This window comes from Falco biarmicus, chromosome 3, assembly GCF_023638135.1.
Source record: "Falco biarmicus isolate bFalBia1 chromosome 3, bFalBia1.pri, whole genome shotgun sequence".
Classification (NCBI taxonomy): domain Eukaryota; kingdom Metazoa; phylum Chordata; class Aves; order Falconiformes; family Falconidae; genus Falco; species Falco biarmicus.
The window spans coordinates 43,300,142-43,321,265 of record NC_079290.1 but is presented as its reverse complement, the minus strand read 5'-3'; positions in this window follow the sequence as shown (position 1 = coordinate 43,321,265).

Genomic DNA, 21,124 nt, shown 5'->3' with positions numbered 1-21,124 from the left:
CCTTGCGCTTTTGCTGTCTCACACCAAAATCATGAAGCAGTTCAAGGAAGAAAAGGCAAATCAATAAGTAATTATTTTACAGCCCTCACCACTCTTCACCTATGTCAACTAATTGAACTAATAAATAATTCATTACTCTCTTGCTACCTTGCTGGAGACAGAGCGGCAGTTTCCTCTGATGTGTCATCACTGTTGATAAAGAGGTGACAGGGATGATCTTTCCCTGTCTCATCTCCTTCTCAGTCCACAAGTGGCTGCGTGGCTTTGGCAGTGGTAGTTCAGGGTCCTTCTGCCAAGCTGAGCAGGGCTGCTGGGCCAAGAGGGATGCCCAGGTGCCCAGCAACAGGTTGTCACTTGTAGTCAGTCTCCTCCTCACCACACAAGCTGCCCAGAGGCTTATGTGCATGGTCCCTGCTCCTGTGTATCTCTGATGAGGCTCATATGAGAGGCATGAGCTGGGGAATGCCAGGGCACAATGGGTGCTGTGGGCTCCCTGGGGGCTGGCAGGGACCCCCGGGGCGGCAGGGCAGGCCCTGGCCACCATCATGTCCCACGGCCCACCCCAGCCGGGCGCAGGGCAGCCGGGGGCACCAGGGCTGGCCCAGCACCCAGCACCGGGCACCTCCCTGGGGGTGGGCCCAGGCTGGGACACGGTGGTGGCCAGCAGGGCAGGGGTCAGGAACAGGCCCGGTGGGGATAACCAGGGTCAGACACACCTGGGTTCTGGCCACATCACCCCTACAACCATGGGGCCAGGGGCTGCCCCGAGCTGGGCAGCCAGGGCCCGGATCCAGGGATGCGCTTGAGGCCCTGACAGGCAGAAAAACTAGAACTCTCACGAGATGAGTTTGTGAGAGCTGGAGAAAGCAGGCAAGGTGTGGGGACACAGCCCCTTCCACAGGTCTCCATCCACCACAACAAGATTACACAATTCATTAGACAACATACAGTTTAAGACAACCTGGTGGGATTTCTACAGTCTTAGTTGATATGTATTAACATTGATTACTTTAAGGCTAACTACAAGCACCACCATTTTATGTTATTTGTTTTTTAAAATATAATACTGCATGCTCCATGATTGCTTTTCTTTTGCCTACCAGCAAAGAAGGACAATTTCAGATGACTGGGCAGCCTGATAGAGTCTGATTTGACTTCTTCTTTGGTTTCTTCAATGGAAGGGTATTTTTCACCAGCCTTCAGAAAAATGCATCACCTTCCACATCCTTCATGTGTGAACTTTTGGACATACCAATATTACAAGCTTTAAAATACATATAAGGGAGCTGAAAGGTAAGTTAGAAGAGTAGGCAGTAATGTACTTCTTGATTGTGGAGCGCCATGTTATACAGTAAACATCAATTTGAAGTTCCGACTCCAAACAGAGACATCTGATGGGGTGATTTCCAGAGGATGTTTCCCAGAAATCTCTTTTAAGACCTTACAAATGCTTACCTCTTTAGCAGACTTCACTTTTTGACTCATATTATCTACAGGTATCAGCATTACACTGATATTTTTTCCTAAATTCAGTGGATATGGTTTGGGTGTTTATGAGAATAATCTTAGCAAAAAGCTATTGTTTTGAAATAACATTTCCAGTTGAAAGAACTCTCGCACTGAGAAAACAAAGACCCCTGGCTTGGAGGAGAAATTTTTTCCTCATATTATAGATGCTTCTCTGATGCATTTACAAATTCTCAAGAATCTTTATTCACATGTGCCCAGAAAAGATTTCTGAGTATTTGGTACCTAAATTGTCTACAGATGTTGTGGCACCAGGTATCTCCAGCTCAGGCTATAGAGGCCGAGCATGATTTCTCCTGCACTTGGATTTCTGGACTGTCAGGGACCAATGTGTTGTCACTGTCAGAGACCCTTCCTCCCCTGAATCACCATAGGTTCACCTGCTAGTGTTTGGATGAGAAGCATCCTCTTGCAGCAAATCCCTTGTCTGTCCAAACTGACCATGCTTTGCTTCATTTTGTGGAATGGTCTCACAGTGCATGGGTTACACTCCTGCAAAGTGGAATTATTAAGGGGAGGTATGGTTCTATGTAAAGGATGGTCCTGCTCATGAAAAATTGTCCAAAGTGAAAACCTCTGAAATGCTTATGGGGTGGACACTGGGTCCTGAACACACACCATTTTACTCCAAAGGTCTGCTCCCATCAGGCCACAGTATTTGCTTATGCAGACATAGCCTCTCTGTAGTGTAAAGGAGTAGATATTTCCTGCCTGAGTTGCAGAGGACAAGAACCATACCGGGGGAGATAAAGGTGTAACAAACCTGTTTGGATATTAAAATGGGGGAGTGGGCTGGTGGGGGAGGTGGGGGGTGGGGGTTAGTAGGTGCTATGAAGTTGTTCAGACCTACAGACAGTGAGTCTCAAACTGGGATGAGGAAGCTATGGCAAGAGAAACCGGAGCCAACTGCATGTGAAAGTGGGAATGGAACAAATATCTGGGAGGAGAGCAGCCGAACGACGGCTGGCAGCATCCAAACCATAATTCAATCAATAGGTCACGGGTGAAACCCAGAGAAGTTTTGCTATTGACTTCAGCCTAGAACTCCAAACTGCTTTAGGTTCATCAGCATGAGCAGGGTGTAATTTTAGGGCTGTTACAAACGCATTTGAACTTTCAAATAAAAAATTGCCTCTGGCCCCCACTGACACCTCACTTCCTGCTCTCTCCCCATGCTGTGCTTGTGCCTGTAGCTGTCAGCTAAGCATGGACAGCCATTCAGCAGGAATAAACTGTCGCTGATCTACTGGCTTAAATAGCGGTTGCTTAGATGTATACCTGCCTGAGATCTTACACTTGCAATCTGGCAGTTAGATGAGGCAAGAGCTAATTCTGAAATCTTTTATATTTTAAAATGAAAATGTCCTTGTAGTGTAAATGTATTATTAAGCCTATTACCAGCTGTAGTTTACTAGCAAGGCAATAGGACACATGGAAAGGAAGAATGGGATGCAATTCAGGTAAATCAGAAATCACTTCAGGCTTGATAATATTCAGGACTTCTACCTCCTGCAGGAGTAAGTAATAGCAAATTGGTTAATTGGAAGAGGAAATGCACAAGATCGGTATAAATTATTTAATTCAGAAGTGACAGGAAAAGATTATTAATGAGTGACACTATGATATAATGCCCTCATGGTGAGACCACCTGTAGTTTAATGAATTAACGTTGTTACAAGGATCTTTTCTTAAGACTTATACATTTAATTTGTGTTAAACATGCCACTTATTTATCTTTATTAATGGGATTTCTATTTTTAGATATTTGTCTCAACATGAGCAATGGGACAATATAATCAAAAGCGGCTTCCATGATATATACTCTCTACAGGAAGATTGCAGTGTTTCTCTGTGCATTCCCTCCATTCTCTAATTTTTCATCTGGTCTTGCTGCAACTACAAGCATAAGCCATGACAGAGTCAGCATCTAAAAAGCAGGAGATAGGCACTAATTAGGCAATGCAGGAGGCTCAGTCCTACCAAGCAGCTTTTATTTTAACTTCAGCTAATATTATATTACAGCCAGTGAAATGTCATATTTAAATCTGAACCCTGCTCTGTGCACAGCTACATGTCTTTTCTACCTACAGTTTGCCCCATGCTTGTAGTCACACAGCAATACTGTCCTTCTCATTTTGCTGGGCTAATTTCTTTCTGGTCTCTTCCTTCCACACAGTTCTGTCTCTCCTTCAAAAAGATTATAGTACAACTGCAAAGCATACAGAAGCCAAGGTGGGAAGGGACTTCTGGAGATCACCTGGCCCAACTGCCCTTTTGAAGCAGGGCCTCAGTTTAGGTTATCAAGGGCTCTGCCGAGCCAAGGCTTGTGTGCCTCACTTGCCGTGAGAGAGATGCTGTGAGAGAGGGCAGCCTCTCATGGTGAAAAGTTTTTTTCTTATATGCAGACAGCACTTCCCCTGAAATATCTTGTATCCACTGTGTTTTGTCCTGTCACAGTGCATACCTTTTCCCAGTTTACAGGGAAGCAAATTATCAAGTACCGTAAATCAGGACAGTTCAGCTAACTAAACATCTGCAGAGGCGATTCACTAGCATTAGGCATCTATGCTTTCTCTACCATGACATGACATGACATGACATCAGAACAAGTTTCCTTGGGAGTCTCAATGTGAGAGGCTGCAATCAGGGACCAGGGACTATGAATACAGGTATCAAACTGCCTGCCTGATTGATCTGAGCATCTCTGCAGATGATGTATAGCAGGGGCACTTGACCTAGAGTCTTTGGCTTAAAGCCAGCCAGCCTGAAGATTAGTCGATCTTCTGCAAAAGACCCAGAAATGTTGGCAGGGGCAGGTTTGGAGCCAGAGAAGTTGTTCTAGCAGTCTGTTACCAGCTGCCTCCTTTTCCTAAAGTACTGCAGCCCCTTCCTGTTACAGCAAATCTCATGACCTGTTGCACATACATGCTGCACCTTAAACACATTAAAGAATAGCTATATGTTTGCAAATAATTAACAAAGTTCTCACTGCTCCAATTAGATATTCAAATTCACCTAGTGGCTTTGTTGACAACTCCTACATATACCCTGATACAGCTGTGGATAAGGTGCAGGATCTACAGAGTTATTTTAGGAACATCTTCATACAAAGAACTGTTGCAAAACCTCATTAACGATGCAAAAACATACAATAGGAAATTATGCAGTCTGATGGTGGGTTTTGCACTCTTTTTGCATATAAAACCAAAAATCATCATGCAGCAGAATTCAGATTTTTTGCACTGCTTTACACACACATAGGGCATTAAAAAATTATGTGCCCTTATAACTTACTGTCATTTGTGTCAATAGCAACAAGATGTATCTGAAGCAAGTTTATCATTTGAGAAAGCAGATTCTATGAATTTGCTCTGATCTTTACTGAATTCAAAAGGAGCAGCAGGTGCATTTTAGAGGCAGAAGTTTGCTCCTTGGATGTTCTAAAGGGGGCAGTGGGCACGGACTGGTGGTTGGGAAAGGAGCCATAGAGCTACAAGGAGCCACAGTAGCATCAGCAGGGCCTCCAGCAATTCCCCTGCACTGTGCAGTGGCCATCAGGCTTGAGCAGTGGAGCACTGGCTGTGCCCATAGAAGGACACGGCCAGAACCAAACCTGGCCATCCTGGGCCATGTTTGACCCTGGTTCCCCTCCCTGGGCCTGACTCTGATCCCCACCCATGGACTGACATCCTGTCCCAGCCTCAATCCATCCCCAAGGATATGCCTGATGCCCAGAGCTGCTCCAACATCCACCGGGCCAGCGCTCCTGGCTGGGGTGGTGGGCTCCTGGCTGGTTCTCCACTGCTTGGCCCCACACAGTCATTCTGACTTGGACCTGCAGCAGGGTGTGCAATGGCATTTTATCTTCAGTTTGCACAGTAAAACATACAGGTTCAAGGCAAAAGAACATCAGGCCCTTCATGAGAGATTCATCTCAACTGATTTTAAGGGCAAAAACCAGCTGCCTGTATGTGCACACCTGGTGCCACGTGAGGTCCCTTAGGCTCTGCCACCCAGCCCCCAGCACTGCTCCAGCAAGATGCAGATTTCCCACTGCTCCTGCAGTGTATCTTCCAGCCTTGCCATGGAGTGGGGCATCTCTGAATGGCTATTCCAGGGAAACTGAACTGACCCTTGACTGTCTATATAGTAAAAGTTAAATTCCTCTTCGGCTTAAGACACCTACATTTAGCTATGACAGGTGTTGCCATGGGAGACAAGTCTTTAAGCTCCCACCATTGTCAGTGAAGCTCTAATCAATACAGTCAGAGGAGGTAGAGAGCTGTTCAGCTGGAAGTGCTTTACTTTTTGGTGGGCTAAATCACTGCTTTGAGTATCAGGGAACAGCAAGAGTGGGTCTGCTTTGGAAGAGCAGCGGAGAGCCGAGAGTGGCAGTGGGACAGGCAGGGCAGTGGCCTTGCTGACACTGGGCATTTCCCCAGAACATCCTGGCAAGAAATGCTGAGCAGACATGGCGATGGGACCCAGCCTTAGCCAAAAGACCTGTGATCCCCCAGCAAGTCTAGCTGCCAAGGCAGACCTGAGGCCAGGCAAGTCAGGGTGCCAGAGTCAGGCTCAGAGAGCTGCCAGACCAGGCAGGGGCACCCAGCCCTGCAGCTGTATTAGGGACCAAAGCAAAGAGCTCCCCAGTGAAGGAGGAGCAGGACCTCACTGAGGATCCTCAGGGCCAGGCAGCTGCACCACATCTAAGCTAATCTTAAGCCCAGCCTGCCAAACCCTCAGGATTCATTGTCTGCACTGAACAGGGTTGGATTCCTCTGTCCAAGGGTAGGCATCTTGTGCCTTTGGGATGCCCTAGTGTGCCCCTACTGACCTCCAGCTGCTGCTTCAGAAGGGCTGGTGTCTGCTGTAGGTTCCATGGCATACCTGCCAGCCCTGAGCAAATTGCATTAGATTCTCTGAGGGATTTCAGGTGGCTATATACAGGAGTTTAGACACCTGGCCACACCACAGAGCATCCTATTTGTAGACACCTATTTGTAATCTGCAGCTAAATCCCACTCCAGGTGTCCTGCCTCAGCTAACTGCCTGCACTCCCTCTGCCAGCAGCAGCAAAAGAGAAGCAGCTCCAGAGGCAGTTCAGCTCATTTTAGGTAAATTGAACAAATCTCTCTTTAGATGTGCCTTCCTCTCTTTGTGTAAAGGAACCTAGATGATTGACTAGAGAAGACAGCTATCTAATAACCACTTACAGTTGAATGATATGTGTTGCACCCTTTGTTTGTAGGGATGTGGCTGTGTGAGAGATACTGATTGAAGACTACAGCCAATGATCCTAGTGCAAGGATTCACTAACAGAGGGCAGCTACACTGCATGTACACCTGCAGTGTAAAATCCTGCACCTGGGTCTTCTCAGAAGTATCCCACCCCTGGCAACCTTAACTCCTAGCTCCTTGGCTCCTGCCTGCATCCTCTCAGGGTCTGCAAACTGAAAGTTCTTTGTTCTGTCTGCAGCACTTGAATCACTGAAGAAGAAAAGCTGTGTGCGCCCTAATACATAAAGGCCCACACAAAGACAGCAAAGAGGAGCAATTTCCTCATTTAATCCAGTAATTTAGTCGAAGCAACACTCAGTCAGCAGGTGGGAGACCTGCACTCAGTGACCTGCTCTCAGCCCTACAACCACTTCTCCAGAGCCCTCTCCAAAGGCAGAGAGAAGAAACCGTAGACAGAAAGAATACATAAGAGCATCTAATCAGATGTGTAGAGCACTCATCTGAGAGAGGAGAAATCAGCACTTCAGTTTCTGCATCAGCTATTATTTATTTCATCAAATGGCTGCCTGATATAAACCACAAACATTAATTGGCACAGAAAGCTGTAGTATCAAAGTTCTTTGTTCTTGTTCTTATACCCCAAGTTACTATGGATTCCAGTAAAAAATTAGTAAAAATTACATCATTCATTTGCCTCTTTAGACATCAACTCATCAAAAGCCTATTGAAATACTTCTTCCTGCTCCCTGCCTCACACCCCCCACTAATCAGGCCTGGAAGTTTGTTAAGGTGATTAATACAGCAACACAGTCTTTCAGCATGGAGTGATGTAAAGGTGGGGGGTGCAAGGAGAATGGAGCCAGGCTCTTTTCAGTGGTGCCCAGTGACAGGACCAGAGGCAAGGGGCACAAACTGAAACACAGGTGGTTCCCTGTGAACGTCAGGAAACACTTTTTCACTGTGAGGGTGACCAAGCACTGGCACAGGTTGTCCAGAGAGGCTGTGGAGTCTCCGTCCTTGGAGATATTCAGAAGCTGTCTGGACATGGTGCTGGGCACTGTGGTCTAGATGGCAGGGGACCGGACCAGATGCCCTCCAGAGATCCTTTCCTACCTCAGCCATTCTGTAAGCCTGTGCTTATTTCATTCACTGGGTCTAAAGGAGTGCTGGCTGTGTTGTGTCAGTAGGCTTATCTAAGCGCTTCAAGGCTGCCTCATGAGCTGTCACCAGCAGAACTCAGGCACTAAGGTTTGGAGACTGCTGAAAACCCCTGCAAGAAGACAGAACCTTGTAAAAAGAAAATAGATGCTTGGCCACATGACACATTCTGCTTTGCCCCAGGGAAAACTACTGGAAAAGGTCACTGATTCAATTTATTTTTGACCCACTTTAAACTTTATATAAAGGACATGATTTGGTGAGCTCATTTACACTGGGCTGAACAGCACAGTTAATATGCCTTGGGTGCTAATCATTTCAATTAACAAAACCTAATAATTTTGACTGAAAAATGTAAGCAGACTCATATTCTCCCTCCCAGTGAAACACACAGGGTCTCTATTAATTTCTGTCAATCCATAAAGTGCAGTTAGGATTGTCTCCTCTCTTTGAGGCCAAATTCAATATTTGGCTGCAACCTGCCCCCTCTTCAAAGTCTCACCTGTCGCTCAGTGGGAAATCCACAATCCCAGTAGTTGTTTCAGGACATAGTTTGTCCTTCCAACAAAGGGCATCCTGTTTTTCTTTGTTAGCTGGTCTTCCTTTCCTCAACAACAACAACAAAAGACTTACATAATTAAAACTCTAGCTCTGTTTTAAAGTTTTTTTAAAGACTGCCTGAAGGAATATGTTAACAGCAATGCACATAGCAGTGTGAGTATAAAATTGTACACAAATTCTCCCTTAAACAGTGAGGAATGGTGAGAAACAAATTGTGCTATGGAAACTGACTGTGCATCAGAAGCAAATTAAAACAATCATTCAGAGAGCAAAATGTGACTTTTCTGGAAAATTAGAAATATGATCAGTGGCATAAGTGTTAGAAACAGTTAATAGCAGAAGTCTATTTAAAAGGTTTGCAGCCTTACTTTTCTGTAGCTCCCTCTAGCTTGGTAGCTGGACCAAAATATTTCTAAGTTTAGACCTATGAAGATGCAGACTAAATATAGGTTATAAAGCAACGCTTGATGAAAACAAAAATCCAAAATTTTCAGCTGAGGGTGTCTTTGGTAAGAGGTTCATCCTTAGGTGACTGGATGCAGATCTTACTCATTTCAGTGGGATTTGTGGGACTAGGCATTTCTGAGCTCAAGGACACTTTTATCCAGCTGTGTCAATGCATATGAAGGAATTTCAAACCTGCTCTTCACTTTTCCAAACTATTTCTTTTCAGCTTCCTTCTCTCTGCTTCACTATCTAAACCTTTATTGCCCCCACCCTTATCTAACAAAGACTCTGTTGAATCCCCCACATCTCCAGTCTGCAGACTGTCTCTCCTTGCTACACCGTCAAACTTCCTAACTTGATGAGACCAGGAGGAATTATATTCCCCTCTAGTAACAGTAGGAAATACCACAAGATGTTGCTCAGTGAAGTACTGCCTTTTTTAATTTCATGTAATCTTTCAGTAACATATGGAATGTAAATTCAGAAGTTGTAATGACAAAACAGGAAAAAACAAGCACTGCAGACACAGATTCCTTCAAAAAGTTGGGGAAGTTAACACCTTGCTCTGTCATCACAAGCCCCCAGGAGGCAAAGGGCCAGCCTAGGTATTACCTGGTATGGTCTGCACATCTTTGAAGCTATTCTCCTTATCCAGCTCCAGCAGCTAAGCACATCCTGCAGAATTTAAATGTCATTATTGGGGAGAGTCTGGTTAATGTTGTCTAGTAAGAAGACATTCCTCTTCAACATAGGCATAAAGAACAAAACTCCAATAAAATTAATCAGGATCATTTTACCATCATGGTCAAAATCAACCTTAAGTGCAAAAAGTTAACAGTAATCACAGGATTAACATAAGGCAACAATATTGGTTTTGGCTTAAATCAGGAAAGTTCATTTCAAGGTTGGAGCAGTTACTCTTTTCAATCTAAACTGTAACCGTAACTTTGATGAAACTTGACCCACTGGATGCAGAGTAAGAGTTATCCTCCTCTAAGAAAACAACATATGCCTACTCTTTCCTCCTATCTGTGACTAACCCCAATTAGAATTTACTCTTTTTATAAATATTCAGGCCTCATTTGACGCACTGTTGAAGGAAGATAAATCTGAAACCATTTCTGGATGAGGAAGAATCACAAAGATCATTCACAGGAGGCAAATGCACTCATCTGTGAGAAATGGGGAGTGAAAGCTCTACAAGGATGGAGCACTCTCAAACTATCTGAAGCACTTGATGGATCTTTTCCCACCCTCTGTGATTAATAGAATGCATAAGCTATTCAGTCTCCAAGCATTTTGCTTGAGGAAGCTTTGATTTGAAAAATGAGACAAGTGCTTCCAATGCTGTCATTGATAGGAAATTAGGTGATAAAAGAGAGCACATTTAAGCAGCTCTTAAATATTCATAATTAGAGCTGTCAAACTGCTATACTATCCCCTCTCTCTTCTTGCACTTACCCAAACGTTCTGTCAGGAGTAATGAAAACAGCAACACCAGGGAGATGAGACAGTACTAAAGTGCTTCAGAAGTAATCACAGGAGGACAAACAGGGGTTGGGTTTTTTTGGTCCAGACCATAGTACTGATACAATCATCAAGTCAGATGTACCTAATAGTTTATTTGCTATGTTGCTTTTCTTTTAATAAACGGTACCACTAACTGTTTCTTCCTCTGCTACCCCCCGTCTGGTGTGGTAACAGAGCATTTGACTTAACTTTTGACTGTTTTCCTAGAAATACATTCCAGGAAAAAGAGAAAAATTTAAAATGCAAAATTAGAATAATAAGCAAAAAATAGCTAATTTATTTGAATATTATGAAAAGAATATATATTTATATGGTTTTTTTGTCAAGCCCCATACTGACAGAAGGCGCTCTCAAACCAGGATATACCAAATATGGAAGTAGCTATACTTAAAAAATGAGGGATTTACATTGTTATGAGCTTCATTAACTTTGATTCTAGCACTCAATTTAGAACTCCAGCTTGGCTCCGCTTTTTCAGTCAGTTTTGTGCACAGTGTGGCAAGAAACTGCAGAACTTCACCAGTAGCCATGAGACGTGCTTGAACAGGTAGTTGCACAAGCAAAGCAGCACTACGCATTCCAGGTTGCTCCTGACTGCACCAAATCTCTGCCACAAATGTTTCCAGAAAAGCAATTTCTGCTCGGGGTGCAAGTTCTCACCATTTGGTTCATCACTACAAAAACATCTTCTGTGAGCACAGCTACTCCTACAGAAGACAATCTTTGCTTCACTCATGTTTTTCCATACAGCTTCTAAAGATAGGAGTTTCTCTGGTGCTGAGAGGTCACACAAGCAAGCTATAGCTGCAGGAGCTCCGGTGCAGCTGAGGCCTTAACCTGATGTAAAGCATGCTGCAGTGACCTCCAGCTGCTTTCAGTGTCCTTTCGGCTGGCCCTTAAGGAGCAGCAAGGGCAGATTACACTCTTTATCACCTAGCATGTGTAACTACTGCTAGGACCATTTCTAAGTTGGACCAGAGATATAAGGTTGACTTGAAACCCACCTGAGAGGTAGAAAGTAGTATGAGGCAGTAATTGGTACACAGTAACGTTGTCCTGCAGCTTTGGTACAGGAAATGAAGACAAATGGCTTTTGTAATTGACACTTCAGGAGGACGTATGTGTGAAAAAAGGGATAGGTCCATATCCCTATGCTAATGAAATGAAACTAACTTGTAAAAATTAATGGGATTGGCATCTCAGTTTGATGTCTCTTCTGAGAGGTATCCCACAGTTAGGCTAGGGGAAGATAACTGACTCACAAAACATATTGATCATATGGAAATTGATTTTATAATAGTAAGGAATGAAAGATCCCAAATTCTCCAAAATGGGAATGGAGTCCAGAATAGACTATCCAGGTGGTAGATGCTGAACACCCCAGTGTCCGGCTTCGACGTCATCTGAATGGCAGACTGGCTCACAGCTGCACGTCCTGGATGTGTAATGGAAGATCTGGCAGACTAAAAGGAAGTGGCCTCTGCTGGGGAACCAAGTCCCTGAATCTTTATCCCTAAATGTGTGCACCCCGATCATGTCAGAAACTGGGCAGACACAAAGGGGGTTTGCAATGAAAGACAGGATGTGCTGAATGCATCGTCTATGTTCATCCATATCTGCAAACAGATTGATTGAATGTGCATGTAGCTTTTGTCAGAATGTATAAGAAATTTAGTTTAAGCAGACAAGTAAAGTATCATTTGCACATGTGTTTCTGATAGTCCACTTCTGCAAAGTTTTTGTGCTCAATCCATCATCCCAAAAGCCTTTCTTTAGAGTCAGGAGGGAGGCAGGAACCACAGCGTTTTCCCTTCAAACTGGGCTGGCTGGCACCACCTTGCATCCTCTTTTACAACTGTAGGAAAAAACAAGCATTTTGACTGACAAAAGTGTAAAGGGCTCTAAGGAGGACTGGACTTTATGGCTTGTTAGGCTGGATCACTGCGATAGCCTTTCTGGAACAAGCAAGACACTATTCCTCATTCCCTTGTGCAAGTGGTGGGTGGATACTGAAACATTTCTGCTGTCACTTCTTGATTTTATGTTATGTGGCTTCTTGTTGAGCCTTAATTTGCTGCTTTTTATAGCTCAAGTGTAAGGAATACAGTTGAACAAATGTTACTCCCCCCCCAAAAAAACCCAAACCATCACCCAACCTGCTGTGATTATTGATTTGCATTTTTGAAAAAATTCACTGGGATTACGCTCCCACTTCATCTCCAACATGTAATCTGGTGAATTCTCTAATGAGAAGTAACTGCAACTGTGAGCAGGGAGTGCTCACAGTGCTTCAAGCGTGGGGCAGGCTCAGGTCTACTGGGGAGAAGCGAAGGGACTTTGGCCAACCACCTTAATACTGGTCACCCCTTCTCACATAACAGGACCCAGCCATGGCTATGAAGACAATGACACACAGTCTGGCTTCCCCCTTCAAGCATGTCAGGACAGCACTTGTCCTCACACCTCAGCAGCACAAAAGCACTCAGGGAGGGCACACTGAATTCCTGCCTCAAAGGTTGCAAGAGGAGAAAGCAAAAGATATCACAGACCTTTGGGTTTGGGGTTTTTTCACATTCTCTTCACGGCTAGATCCACAGAGCTGACCCACAGATGTTTTGAGAATTTCAGTAATGTAAGCAGGAGCAGTGTGCCGCCTGGTGCAACAACAATACATAAAGCATAGCTGTGTAAGTGTTTTCCAGCACAGGAAGCCCCTGGTTTTAATGTTGTACTGAAATATTTCCAGTATCTTTGTCTTGGACCATGCAGAATAAGCAGGAGAATATCGACAGCACTAGAGAAACACAGCAGTGAGCAAACAGAGTTAAATCCTGAGCCACTGAAGCCAACAGGACATATCTGAGGGACCTGGAGTGGTACTACTTTTATACTGTACCCCAGAGCACAGCACTGTTGTCCCTGAAAACCTGCAGTTTCAAAGAGAACAAAGAACAGAAATCTCTACCTTTCTTTCCCTCATAAGAAAAATGTGTTCATTTTTAGTGTGATTTTTCTGCTGGTCCATCCCCTGAGCTGACTCATTCCGAGGTCAGGTGAGTGCCAGTGGTGCGTGGGAAGCGGCAGGGTTCCATGGACAGGGAGGCAGGGGCAGAAAACGGCACCACCAGCCTCTTTCAGCAGCACTCAGCCCCTAAACCAGTTAGCTGTATCATCACTGCACCCTGAATGTCCCAGTGCATGAGACTCCTGGCACTGGATGATACATGACCGCTGCCATGAGAGGCTCCAGGTTGGACAGAAGATTGCTTCGAGTAGCCTCTGTAAGCACAGGCTCCACTGGATAACACCAGTTTCACTGCTGTTCAAAACCCCTTCTCCAGGTTACAGGTCAGATGATCAGCTGCATCTGGTACCTGAGGCCAAGGACTGAAAGTGAGTGAGACACAGGTGGGACAAGGAGGGAGCGTTCAGCAAGCGCGGCCAAATGAGTCTGTCCAGTTGACCAGCCTGCTTTCCACCTTTAGCCCTCATGAGATGAGTAAAGATTTTCAAGGAATTCCTTAAGTAGTTCAATTACCAAACCCATTTATACAGAATCATCATTGTCTTAAAGCACCGAAGTGTAGACGAAAAACTATGAGTAAAAATGTAAGCAAGTGAAGGAAAGAAACAGGAAAGGAGAGTGGAGGAGAAAAAAAGCTTCTTCATAGGAAATAAAAAGAAAGAAAAGAAGAAAAAAAGGCTCTGGGTAGGGAATTTATACATAGTACCCTGAATGGTCTCTACCTGTCAAGGTCCCACACAAGAAAGACAGGATCACATCACCTACCTGTGACACCTAATGAGGGCTATACTTGAGTTACTCAAATTGCCGCTAAGCTTACGGAAGAGAAACAAGCATTCTAGGGCAAGCTTTGTCTCATGTCAAAAGAAATTATCCAGACTATCTCAGCATTTCTTGTTTCTCTCCACTGGCTCTAAAAAGAGCCTAAACAACCAGCTCTATTTGGATGCTTATAGTGTAGACACCTAAAACTCCTTGAGGTTAATACCACAGTAACATCCCCCACACTCCTGCATGATCTCTTCTGCTTCTTGATGTTCTCTGGGACTCATGAGCTCCATTTCCCACTTTCTAGAGATGTCCCCCTCACAGACAAAAGCTGTCATGCTGCCAAGCTGGAGATCAGCTGAATGCTTGGGAAACCAGGACCTGGCAAAACACAACACACAAGGCAGGTAGGCTTAGATGTCTCAGGGCATCACTGACATGCACGACTAGTTTCCAGCCATAAAGCCAATGCCTGACCAAGTAGCAACTGGTGTATTCCTCCCACTGTAAAGACTTCAATAAATCATGTAGAAACAGCAACTATGTCCACTTCAAACTTGTCAAATACAACTGCCTGTGGTAATCTGTCCTTCACAGCCTGGGTTCAGCTCTTGTGTAAACCCGCTGAAGTCAGGGAGTTGTAACAAGAGCAGAGCACAGTCCTGGTAGAATGACAATAGCAGGCACATTCAGTAGCATACTCAGTTCACTAAATTGGGCACTTTCCCACTTTATTTAAATAATTATAGTGAAAGAGACATTTATAGAATGAAAAGTTTGGAACAAAGTCTGATTTAAACAAAACTGAATGAAATAAAAAGGTACATTTTCAGTTGGCAGAAAGAAATAGACTATATTTGGATTTTGGTCAGAAATTCAAGGACCATTTTTATCGCCTCTAAATATGGCAGCAGAGTTCTGAGGTCCCTGGTACTGGAAGTGATTCTGGAGGCACATCCTCTCTGGAAGATTAGGGTAATTTTCCACACATTTTTGTTTATTAATAGAGGGGGGAAGCAAGATTCAACTGTCTCAGAATTGATGGAACCTTGTAAAAGCCTCATTGTCAGTAAAAGCTTCTGTCCAGAGCTTGTACTTGCCGCTCTAACAGGCATCTTGCATCAAAGCATTGCTGCCTTCATCCACCTATTTATCCCAAGAGAAGTTAAAAAGTTACCAGAAATTCCTGATCCATTCAAGAATGTACTTTTGGATGTTTTCAGGCAAGTATTCAAGTAAAATGACACTGAGTTCAATTCACACTGATGAGCAAGACCATGAATGGTGATGGTCCCAGTTTACATCCATGGCAGCCTTTCAAAGGGTGCTAGCAGAATCTGCACACCTCTGCTGAACAATGACACGGCTCAGCTATTCCCTTTTTTGGGGGGCTGCCAGCCTGACTAATTGCTGGCTTTCAGTATTTTTGGATGGATTTGGGACACCAGCCAAGTGACCTTGAGCTCATCATGTTCTGCCAGCTGTTCTGTGATGCCTACTTCTGTCTGCCTACTTCTCACCTCCTTCACTGTTCACACCTGCGGAGAGCAGGGGTGTGTCAGCTCACCCCGACAGGACAACTTCCCTTGCCCCCTTCGATCCAGCAGAGAATGGCCTGCAGGCAGACAAGGCCACATTTCTCAAACTTGTTGACTTCTGTGGAATAACTTCAGGTTTTACCTGCAAAACACACAGAGCGGTGATGTGCAGTGAGGATCACTGACATACTAGTGGGGACCTCTAGGGTGATGTAGCTCTTTTAACACTTCTGTGCAATATTGTGCCCTCCACAATACCTCTGACCTGCAGCTTCAGCAGGAGACACTTGCCAGGGCCAAAGCAGCAGTGAAAACAGGAACGTTGCCATGATCCAGAGGTGTGACTAGGCACACTTGAGTCACCTTCAGCAGCTAACTCTGGTGCTGACAGCAAACATTTCTTCACAGACTGTGCAAATCTGTCCAGGACCCTGGGTGAGCATTTGGCTGTGTATGTCCTCAGTGTCACAGCTCCCTTTGTTCTCTGTACCCAAGCCAGTAAATTGCAGGTGAGCTCAGGACAGAGCCCACCCCTTGAACTGCCCAACAGCGAAGCTGAACACATGGGACCCCTTGGTACTTTGGAAGTGCAAATACAGTTGTTGGCAAGCTGTATGGAAGAGATGTAAGGACTACATAACCTTCCTGAAAACCTCCTGTATATAACTACACATGTACCAGTCTCCCTGTGAAACAGCATCTGGCTAACTACAGGCACTCACAGAAACACCGAATCACCAGGAGGCTTTTAAAACGTGATCTTGCCAAAAGAGGAAAGCTGAAAGCAGGGCACTTACTTGTAGTGAAGGCATTCACAGAAGCAAGACTCTTTTTTTTTTTTAACGTGCGATACCAAATAAAAAATTCTGTGAGCATGTGCATCAGATAATTGTGAAAAATGTATCTGCATTATCTTTGTTAAATATCTCACTAATGTGAAAGAAAGCCTAAAGGTCATCTGTCAAATGTAGTTGTGAGGCAGGAAAAAAAATATCTCTCAAGTTGGCTATCTTGAAACCTTTAGGCTCATGATATTTTTGTTGAACAGAGAAATGTGATCAATGAATCATTAGGAGTCCTGTGCCTGATAACAGAGGTCAAGAATGCTTTTTGATGATGAGTTTAATATGCTTTTATTAACCTGTCTCAAGATGGTTGATCGCTTTCAAATGTGACGAGACCCTCTCCAGCACTTGAATTTTAAATATTTAGAGATCTTCATTGTCAAATGCTTCTCAATAATGCTTCACAATGAATGAATTATAGTGCAAATGAAACTCAAGGTAGTTTTTAATAAAAACATAAGAGATTTCAGTATTCTGTGAAGACTGATCATGTTTTATAAAGTACTTGCCAAAATAAGGGTAACTAATAGGAAGACACCTGGAAATTAATGAGGATCTAGGTAGACATCGTTTTCTTTTCATGCTGTTTCTGAGTATGTAAATACACTAATTTTTAATTCCAACTGCCTCCAGTTAAATTCTGGCTCATTATAACAGTGCATATGTGAGAAGAAATTAATTAATCTATGCTCAGGTCCTAAGAAGCAAAGCCATTTTCAGCGCTGATGCTTTCTGATACAAAATCTATTTTGCATCTTGTTGGCTATATAGATTACATTCACATTTGCTTCACAATTCTGTTACATAGTTAGATAAGTGTAAAGGGATGTCTGGCTAAATGAGAATCAGGCCATTGCACATAAATTTTCACTCCTGTTTTAGGATCCCAATTCCCATTTCATCACACCAAAGTGAATCACAAGTAAATCCATTTAAATTCACTGGGTTGTGTGAATAGGAAAACAGAGTAAGGGAGATCTTAATTAGAGGAAATAAGCAGCACTGATCCATATTTATGCTTTGTAGAGTTAAAATACATAGGATTTTGTTCATGCACCCTTTTTAAAACTCTGCCTGCTTAGACCTTCTTCTTGAAAGAAAGTTCCAGTATCAGTCCTGTATTTATAAAAAGCAGCAGAGCATGGTTTTTCATTAGGTCCTGCCAGCCCCAACTATTCATAGTAGAGGAGTTTCCTATAAGCTGTTTTCACCTGGTGATATGTTAGAAGACAAATTATTAAGTCACTAATTAGGCTGGTAACTGTTCAAATTCATATGACTTCACTTTATTGTACAGCTATGTGACATAACGCTCAATTGTCTCATACGCCATCTGCTTTGGTGTCAAGACGTGCTTTTTTCCAAGTGACATTCTGTTGTCAATTACAGCATTCTTGACATTTCTAAATGTCTTTGTTGAGAAGTTTGTGGTCTACTTTGTGTTTCCACAAGAAAGTGTTGTTGATTACCACCAGTACTATGGGACTTGCTGTTTGCGGCAGCCAGGGGAATCACTCACCCTGCCATTTCTAGGCAGCACCCTTCAGAAAATTCTGAAGCTTTGCAGTCATTTATCCCAATTCCCTGCTAGTTTCACTTTGTAGTGAAGGATTCAGATGTCTTCATTTGCTCTGTTCGCTATTTTGCTCTTCACTTACTCTACATGTTCAATATTCTTCTGACATTACATGCAAGTATGACATCAGAAAAATTAACGTTGGTCGTGAGGCCTCATACAGGTCAGGACTGCAGAGTCTGTTACTGAGTTGCTCAGTTTAGTCTTCTCTGTTTAATTTAATATGGACTGGCTGCATGCTGTGCTTTATTACACTGTGTGCTGTATCATATTCTGTAAGGGGGAACCTCTCATTAGGCAGCAGTTGTGCAAAAAAAGAAAAAAAGTCAGTCTTATTCTTTGGGATACTAGCTGTTGGCAAGACCTGGGAAGTACATTACTGATTTTTATTTGTGTTATCAAAGCCTAAGAAAGATGTAGGCATATTTGAAAGCTTCAAGGGACAGGAACCAGAATATAAAGTCTGGAGAACCAACAACAGACAAGGATGGGTTAGAGGCACAATTCTCATCACTGCAGTTTCTGAAGGTCCTTCCCATTTGCAGTGCTGAAAGCCTGTGAATTTTGAATTCTTGATTCAGTCCTTCCAGCCCACAGACACCAACGTGTTCTCTTGGGGGAGCTTTTAAAAATCCCAGAGAACCGTAGGGAAAAAGCTGCCTTGCTGAAGGCACATTCACAGTGCCCATGTGGGTATGTAACACAAGTTACAAGGATGTTAATAACTGAGTATCTGCAAGATTTTTTCCATTTTTTCCCCTCTTACATACCCTTTTCAACAGCTTAGCCTTAATTGTACCCTCTGAGGGTACCTATCTTGCAGACACTCAGACAATTATTAACATCCTTGCACTTAACTAACTGTGCCCTAACTTCACCCTCAGAAACAAAAAAAACACGACACAACTCTGCCCTGATGTTGTAAAGCTGTGGCCCTCTCAATAAGTCCTACTGACTGTGCACAAAAGCAGGCGCGGACAGCTGGAAAAGCTGATGCAACCCAAGGCAATGCCAAGTCGCACCTGCCAAGGATCAGGCTGTAGACCTGTGCTGTAGCAGTGAGAGAATTTGGTTCATAAAAGGTTTCAGGATCAGGCTCTGCGTAGCTTTCATAATGCATTCAAATAACTTCTCTTAGATGCTGCAAAAAAAATAGTTTGTACCATACAGAAAAAGGTCACAACAGCACTTAGATTTCAACAAGAGGTAATTAACGTATTATTTGGCCTTTCATTTGTCAGTTCTTATAAAGTGATGTACACAGCCAGCAGTTACACAAGGATTCTGTTGTACTAATGTTAGCAGAGAAAATTTCATGAAGAAACTCTGAAAGTTGCATGGAGGGCTTACTAAGTAACAGAATGTATTTGCACACTTCCACTTTTCTGCTTTAAGGTCCATGCTGAGAATAATTACAGAAGGTTTCTCTGTGAGGTGCTTCCCATAAGACATGTATGTTGAAACAAAATATACATCCAACAATCCAGGTGTCTTGGCATATACAGCCCATCATTTTGATACCACAGTGAGAATGCTGGGCCTTCCAATTTTTTGCTCAGGGAGATAACACTGTTTGAGGATTTTGCTTTCAAACTTATTTAAATACATACCTCACTTCAAACCCTGAAATCAGTAGGACTCATGTGCCTGAATACCTGCCTCAATCAGGCTGCAAACAACAGGAGTTTTCCCACCTACTTTAGCTAAAGATGAAGCAAGGTAGCAGCCAAGATATTTTGATTTGTCTGAACAGCTCTTATCTAGCATTAGCTCTCATTATCTTGGCAAGCCCCACTCACTGCCCACCATACACAGAAAAGCTGGATAATTTTTGCTTTTCTTTACCTAACACAAGTGGTAATGTAATGGCATGGTTTCAGTGCTGCTACAGCAAAAATTTGCTATGCACTTCAAGTTAAAATGTGTCTTCTGGACTCTGAAGCTCTGTCATCCCATTCATTTTCAGATAGACAGATAATCTGAAAGCAACTTTTCCTTGAAAAATGCTGTCATGCTACCACCCCGAAAGATGGCAGAACAAAGAAGTATTTAAAGTGATTTGGGGGACTTGTACATTTGAGCATTTTGCAAAGAGCAAGTTTACAACAATCTGTTGAATTTTCAAAAATTATAATTAAACCAACTCAGAATCATTGCCTGTGTCCTGTTAGATCACATCTCAGCAAATCTGCATGTAAAAAAATGATGGGTTTCTAAAAGGAAGCTCCAGATAATAAGGTTCTTAAATTCATGCTTGATTTTATTGCCTGGGTTTAAACTTCAAAAACCAAACAAAGGAAAACACAAGTGATCAGCTTGCAATACAAACGTACCTAGCAGAAGATAGGTAGGAAGACAGGTTTACAAGCATATTTTATTTCTAGATGTATGTAATTTTCAACTAGTGTCATTTAAATGGAAAATGCAAACTCAAATGTGAAGGTAGAAAAGCAAGATTCTTTTTTTCAAAGGACAGTCAATACTGCAAAGTGCATTTTTTCTATACATAGAACAAAGATTTCATGCCACCTTGAAGACCACTGCTGAATCCACTGAGATGACAAGCACAGATCTTTGAATTTCCAATCCAAAACCAGCCTTTGGCAAATAAGATGTTTGATAGTATCCATCTACTTTTCTTTTTGTTCATATTGAGTGTAGAAGGTTTATTTAGAAGACACAGGCTTAGTGTCAGATGTTTCCATCAAAATAACTCATAGCCTGAAAAACAGCATCTCCCAAGATCTGTGAATATCCTCAGTCCAGTCCTAAACCCCCTACAGCGTGGGGTTTTTTCTCTTATCAGTGAAAACATAATGAGAGTATGCTTTATCTAGAGCTGTTTTGCACAGCTTGAGTAAATTGGAGTGAAGGAAAAGCTGCAGTCATTCAAATCACTCAAAGAGAGGCT